Raw genomic sequence first — 7,944 nt, 5'->3', positions numbered from 1 at the left:
AGCGTTATCAACGCCACTACAACATCAGCACAATACCACCACAACATCATCCGTAGCAAAATTATGTCACCAGACGTTCCAACTCCAACCATCATCTCCAAGGGTGCTCCTTCCAGTTCCGTTGTGATATTATTGTTTATCTTTAGAACTAATAAAAACGATTTTGTCGGGTGTACAGGTTAGGAAGAAACACAGTTTTGTATCGGCGTCGATATCTAGAAAATTGGCCAGTTAGTGCCATTAATATGGCTAGGAGCAACTAGAAACAAGAAGACTACGCACAAAGCATAGATTTCTCGAATGATATCGATTCGGGGAACATCATGTTGAAATCCCACCTTATTTCTACGTTTTACAGAACCGATACATTAACAAAGAGATATTTTTCCGAACGGATAGCCAAAGGAATTATTTTTTCCACCGCATATTAAGGAGCTTTCATGCATTATAGGTGGAACTCAGTAATAAAAACATTTCAACGCGGATCTTATTTTATTTTAATTTTTGCTATTTTAAACTAATCCTGTGGAACCCACTTGATTTGCGGATGGGCCCTGAAGAAGTTAGGGTTCGACAAGCGCGTCGTGGAAAGGTTTTCAAACGGAGCGGTTGGGGGGGGAGGGAGGGAGGGAGGGGCGCCACTTGGCTCTCGCGAACGCGAGGCGATCCACTGCTATTCCGTCCGCTTATTCATAGAATAGAAATATTAACGGAATTCAAATTCTGCGTGATTCGTCAAAAATTTCTGCGGACAAATAGAGGGAGCTACACAGTTTTTACTGGGATAGACTGGGACCTCCTTTAAACTTGCAGGCTGCGTTCTAGGCTGATATTGCTTGAGCTGTTTAGAGCAATGTATTAATATTTTTCTGAGACACACGGATCGTAGAACTTCACAATACTCCCAGGTTCGAAAGAAATGGTGAGAATGGGATATTTAGCACACACCGAAGCGATGGGTAAAGTGATGTGCTTGCGCTGAATGACTTCAATAAATACTCAGTTGAACTGAACACAGACGGACCCATTGCCATTGGTTACCTGTTGATGCCCTAACAGCACACGCCCTTCGGGGTAATACAAATGAATTCTTCGGACCTCTTACCTGGCTACTCACCGTATCATTCGATTTGATTTCCATTGTATCTAATAGATAAAGCCCTGCTTTCAAAATCGCATCTGGTCTCGTATATACCAGGCAACCTGTGTCCCAACTGACCATTATACTTACCTATAAACGCCCTATCCTCAATATAACTAGATACTACAGCCACGGAATAATCAGTATGTACTCCTTGCGTCATTTGCAAGTAATTAAGTTAGAATTTGTTGGAGAAAAATAGTTTTCGATTGTTTTTAACTTACCTTTTTTGAGTTATTGAATCGCTTAAATAATCGGTAATTTCGGTGTAGAAAATTTTTCTTTTGTTTTTTTACGACACTTGGACCATATAAATTGTTTTTATAATTTTTATAATTACGCAGAAAAAGGATTTATGGCAGTAAATATTTCCTTCAATTTTTTAAAGCTAAATGTTTTCATCATATTATTTATAGTTCCCAATCATCCCAGTACCGTCCATTAGTTTTAATTTCATTTCAGCAATAGAAATTGATTGTAGCAGCTAGACGTAAAAATTGACTAAAGCGAAACTATTTTGACCTAAACCTACTGTTTACATTAAATAATGCCGCTGTCGTTTTAAAATCATAGCATAGATACGTATTTTAGTCCCCTCTTGCCTCTACCACGAGTGCCCGTGCGCGCGCGCTTGGCGGCTGGAGTCGTGTGTTAAGGCAGCGAGCGTGCCTGAGAGACGAGCACGCGGAAGAGTGGGGCGGTCCCTTCTTAAAGAGGAGCACGCATTTGGCACGGCCGTGTGCCTGCCCTCCCGCAACAACACGCGCCGCCTGTTGCGCCTCCCGCAGCAAGCAAAGCACGCTTCCTCCCGCGAGGCATTCCCCCCAACACACGCGTCTTGAAAGCTGGTGCGCGGGCGCGGGGGATGAAGGGGAGCCCATTTGCTGAGAGCGGCAGCCGCCTTCTGAGGCGAGTGGCGTGTTTGGGGAATCAGCCGTCGACAGAAAAGGAAGAGAAATGCTGCCTAACATTCATTTAAATTCCATTTTATTGCTCGTGTGAATATCGCCCATCCGTTCGGCAAAATGTCTCTCTCAACTTATCTTTTCCGTTGGACCCATCAATATAATGGGGTACTAATATGATGTTCTCCAAGTCGCTCTGAAAGACGTCTGGGATTAATTTCTCTAGCAATCTAAGTGAAGCTCCCGAGTTTCTAGTGGTTTCCAGTCTAATTCGCATAGAAGCGATGAAACACACTGTATTCCCTCCTAGCAGTTTATGGCGAATCGTGCAGCTGCTCTTTTATTATTTTATTAAGAAAGGAGACTTCCTGCGCCGGCTCCCATATGCTCGCTGTAAATATTCGGGGTAATGGTCTGACGTGGACCTCTATCTTTCACTTTTTCATCCGATTGGAACCTTCGCACTTCACACGGCGAATGCAATTCAAAGGCAGGTGAAAGGGATCTCACTTACGGAAAATGTCACGTGACCATTGTTTCTGCAAGATACATTGCAAAATTTTGAGGAAAATGGCATAAATTTAGTAAAACATGTTTCTATACTAAAATATGACTAAATATTGCGCAGTAATTTTTATCGCGACAAAGCAGAAGCCCCTCGCTTCCATTAATAAGCCTAATCGTGACCTGAGATTATAATTTGAAAACCATACCAAGAGGTGCCAACTGTGTAATATATTTATGGCCTGGCCGATCTAGTACCTACTCCAAGGATAGATGGCGTTAGTTGTCACCGGGAAATTCAAACCGGGCTTTTTCCCAATTCTGTTTAAGTTTTCGATTTAATTTTTTTACATGGAGATTTCAGCCTATAACAATTCAAATTACCAACAATTAAATAAACTGGAGGTAATTTGAATTCTTATAGGCCAAAATATCCATAGCAAAACCACTTCATCATTATTAAGCAGCTAAAGCAGCTTGTTGAGAATTATTTGTCACTTTACTGAGAACTTGAGAATTTAATGAGCATTCATTCATCAATCATTACAAAAGATGATGATAAATCATATTATCGATAAAAATACCCCTAAAGCAATGGAATAACTCTAAAGGCAATTATAGGCAAAGTTGAAAATAGCATGCGCTGCTTTAAAAAATTCAAATAATACAATATTGTCAACACAAAAATTTAATTAACTCAATAATGTGCAGCTACACAGTAACACAATTCATGATAAATAATGAAAAAAGTACAAAAATATGAAAAATATCAATTTTCCTCTTTAGTCTTGCCAGAAATTATAGCTGTTCTTCACTTTTTCCACAATGATGATCCCTGATTGCTAATTCAACCAAATAACCTGAAAGAAATGAAGGACACGAATGAGACATGGCAATCACCACCATGCTCTCTAAGGTAAAAGTAATATTAAAATCCTAGGAGAAGGGAGAACCAAACTTTTTCTAAAATAACACATTGGTCACCAACTTAGTAATGCCTTTACACTATCATGTTTTTGGTTTAGGAACAATTGGAACAATTTAATTGGGCCTCACTTCATCATTAGGACCTAACATGATGTCTTGGGAGCCCTACTCCCTCCTTTTTGGAATGATTTTGTAGGAATACAGAAAAATCAATTTAAGGTTGTCATGAAATTTATAGGTTGTTCCTAATACATTTGTAGTAAAAATTTAAAAAGCAGGTGATTTGGTAAAAATTAAAAAACATCAGGAGATACTGTAAATATGAATGTTTGCTAACACACACTCAGGAGTTAATACAAAGGAGCTGAAGATTACTCATCTGTCACCTTAAAGACTAGGCCGAATGCGACTAACTCTTAGAATGAAAAATTCAATCGCTGTCATTCAAAGGAAAACTGAGTGCATAAATATTTTTTGTTGAGATAAATTATGTCACCATATGCTTAATAGATCTCTGATAAAAATAAACTCCTCCATTGTGGTGAGGTGTACCCTCCAATGAGGGTAAGGGAAGGATAGGTGTACCCTTCAGCAAGGGTAGACGAAGGGTATTTTAGAACATTGGTGGGTAGGCCCTCTCCTTCCTGGAGTGTACGGGAAGGGTTGGGCCAGCCTCAATGAAGGGTAGGACTAATATAAAAACTAAATTAAACGAATGGGGATGAGTTGTAACAGTGATTTCTAAAGTTATAAGACAGAAAAAAAATTAGCCTTTACATGGTCTTGAATCCAGAACCTACATATTGGAGGATAATGAACTAGTCCTTTAACAACCTCAGCTATCGAGGTACTTGTCAGATGTTGCTTCTCAACGGAACTTATACTACAAAATCTTAAGATGAGATTATCACCCAGGCCTATGTGGAAGAAAGCTGTGACTTTTTTCTACCTATTTCGTTTCAGAAAATAAGATCGGCATTCAAGTACCGAACATCACTCTCGCGATGTCCCATTGTCAGCCACACAAATATGTTACATCCTAAAAATGTGAATGAAAGAACTTCTAAATGAGCTTTTTTCAAACAATTATAGAAACTATTGTGTACAGTGGCATAGCCAGGAATTTTGTTTGGGGGGGGTCCAAAACCAGGTGGGGAAAGTTTTGAAAAACAGGATACCAAATAATGGGTTTTCAACTAATTCAAACACTTTTCATAATCGAAAAAACTTCAATAGTTAAAGAAGTACATATTTTTTAAATTCATTATTCTTCAATAATTTGTTTTCTTTTATGAAGGAAAATGATTGTTTTTATATTTCGGGGGGCGGAGGGTCCAAATCCCCCGGGATCCCACCCCTCCCCTATGAAAAAATTGTATAAACCTCTTTCAAATTTTTATGCATTCTTATACATTGCCATGGTAATGTATAAGAATGTATAAAATTTTGAAACAGGTTTATACAATTTTTTCATAGGGGCTGGCTACGCCACTGAATATGTATACATATGTATTATTGTTTTCCTTAAGGGAGTTTTAAAGATTAGTTGTGTAGCCCATCTATCTTTGCTTTCAAAGACTCCTTACGTTCTTGTACAGAACTCAATACTCTTTAGCTGGTGAAAGTAGCTGAAGAGACACTTTCAGGATATGTTTTCCTCAGTTATAAATGCTAAGTCCCAAGGGAGGGTAAACGAAGGATTTTTCTACCCTTAATGGTGGCTAGAGGAAGGGTACACAGATGGTAAGGGAAGGAGTTCCAAGGAAGGGTAGACGAAGGATTTTTCTATCCTTCCCTTACCCTTAATGGTGGGTAGGGCGTGGGTTGTGCAAGGGTAACTACCCACCATGAAGGCTACTACCCTTCCTTTACCCAACATGGTGGAGTTAATTTTTTTCAGGGATATTAGTCATTAGTGTATCATAACCTAAAAGGCGTTAGCGTAAAGGCATTACTCATTTGGTGTCCACTTAATGAAAATGAAACAGGAAGCACTGAATGATAGAATGATTCATCAAATTGTTGGCACACTCTTTGAGGAAATATCCTTATGAAATACTTCTGACTTCATGAAATTGTAATACTAAATTGAATCAAAAATTTAAACATATGAAACAGTTTGATCAGAAGATCTGAAGGCAGAGTGACAGAATTAAAAATAACAGAGGACCAAATGTAGTTGTGAATTGATTTCTCAGCTGCTTACAACAATGAATATGTTACTGTATTCATGAAGTAACAAGAAATGGCAGAATACTTGAATTCATAGAATAGCTGAAGTCATCAATAAGTTTGGTTTAGAGCATCAAACTTGTCAAAAATTTATGAAAATTGCATGCAATATTACAAGAGAATGACAAAGAGTTTGAGAATCCACATTCACATAATAGTTAACAATCATTCTGGACAAAATTTTGTATGAAGTGGAATATACATGCAAAAATACATGGTGACTTCATTTCAGGCCTTGGTCAATATACTTCCAAGACTTGATACTAAAAATCCATCAATGAATTCTTTAACTAATCGATACATACTTTTTAAAATGTGAGCCTCAACATTCGATCAGAAAAGTGTGGAAGGAATGGAAATTAGAAAATTATTACATTTCCTCTTGAATTACTTACCTTTAGCAAAACAGTAGATTCCTAGACCATATATACGGCATGCCATCAGAGGTAACTGGAATACATCAACCGGCTTGCTGCAAGTAATACAATGGATATATTTTAATTGGTGGCAATGATGACAATTGTTTCAGATCTAAAAGTTAATGTACATATATGGTTCAGTCCCTTTGTAGTAACATACCTTTGTTTCAACAGCAACAGATTGATCATCCTCATATCTCTGTCATGCCATCTAGAGGTAGCCAGAATGCATCAAAGAGCTTGCTGAAAATGAAAATGATTGATGGCAATAAAGAAAATATTTAAATGTCCAGCTATTGAGTAGTCATTTATGAGCAATATAATTTCAATTCATACCATCATATATCTTCATAAATGATGGTATGAATTGAAATTTATATATTTCATTCATACCATCATAATGTGTCATAAGAACCAATTAACTGCAACTACATTTGTCAAACAGCAACTACTCATTTGTAAAATTTTCAGTGGAAAACACTCTAATGCTATATCTAAGGATTATTTCACATCTGTTCAGTTATTTCTAAGCTAAAATTCAATTTACACTCCCAAAATTTACTATACGAAGAATTACTGATGGAAAATAAGAATCACTTTATAAATGTACACTAATTAAGTAACAACAGAAACCCTACTCCTTTTTCCGGGCTTGGGACCGGAAACACAGGCCCTGAGATATCAATACCTCCACTGCAAAAATAGGTCAACAATCACCCACCGAATCAAATCTTAAGATTAATACAAACAGGATTAATTAATACAAACAGGAGGTCCACAAATCACATGAACAAGTTCTTATACTACAGCGTATATTAATGGAAGTACTTCCATGCATCTCCACCGATGGCTTAACAAGTTATCACTCTGCCTCTCCTCCTTTTATAGAGAAAATAATTGTGTTTAGTTGCTACATGCAATTAAAACGGTACGTGGAAATTGCTGATGCAATGATCATGTTAACATGTTACACTCTGAAACATTTCACCAACCTTTTAGAACGAATGTCGGACACATATGAATGACAATTGGTGAAAAATAACGAGGGTATCTTGAAAACGTTGCATCAACAACGTTCACCACCAGCATTTCCAACAACCCCATCAACTTAATAGACACATTGGAATGATTATCGAATGAAAATCAAAATTCCTTGAAGAAAGAATTACATTATTAGCTAATATGGCTTGAAAACTTAACAGATTATATCAAATAATTATATATATGACTGAATGAAGAAAACACTCACCTGGAAACAGTTCGCGGAAATCGAAAAAACTTGCAATCTTTCGATTGACAACCCCTAACTGCACATTTATCTTGCATTTTGAGGCGTTAAATGTCACTACACTTCCAGAAAATTGTCAATTAACAAACCTTTTCTGCGTTAAAAGCAAAAAAGAACACGGCCCACAACGAGTATGACGACAACAACAACACAGCTGATGGACGGAATGGATCGGTGCGCAATGTCCGTTGAAACGATTCAAAACATAAACACATGTGCGAATGAAAATATTACTTTGCGTTATGTAATAATGTCAAAAATATCAATAAAAATAAAAATACGAATATCTGAAAGTACTTCATCATTAAAATTGAAAAAATATATTTGAGTTATATCTTACTCCAACTATAGGCGGAGTGGCGGACGCTGGTACCTCTTCCCCCGGGCCTGATAAACGGCCTTGACCATACTTTTAATTATCTCTCAACTTATCATTTGTTTTCAAATTTTTACAGCCATAGTTTAGATTATTTAGTAATTAAGGTGCTACTACTTTCAACAGCCTGATTCCTTTAATTGTGTTGCATC

The 7,944-nt window shown here is 37.3% G+C and overlaps 1 long non-coding RNA gene across 1 annotated transcript; it reads right to left on the bottom strand.

The window, feature by feature from the left end:
• Nucleotides 1-3,222: 3,222 nt before the first annotated feature.
• Nucleotides 3,223-7,702, bottom strand: LOC124165790. Its single transcript, XR_006866321.1, has 4 exons — nt 7,378-7,702; nt 6,289-6,371; nt 6,105-6,181; nt 3,223-3,410 (listed from the first exon to the last, which is right to left on the bottom strand). It is a non-coding gene; the product is annotated as an uncharacterized LOC124165790 (long non-coding RNA).
• Between the last annotated feature and the right edge of the window lie 242 nt (nt 7,703-7,944).

Source organism: Ischnura elegans, chromosome 9 (assembly GCF_921293095.1).
Source record: "Ischnura elegans chromosome 9, ioIscEleg1.1, whole genome shotgun sequence".
Taxonomy (NCBI): Eukaryota; Metazoa; Arthropoda; class Insecta; order Odonata; family Coenagrionidae; genus Ischnura; species Ischnura elegans.
The sequence above is the reverse complement of the archived record's forward strand: the minus strand, read 5'-3'. Positions and strand labels throughout refer to the sequence as shown.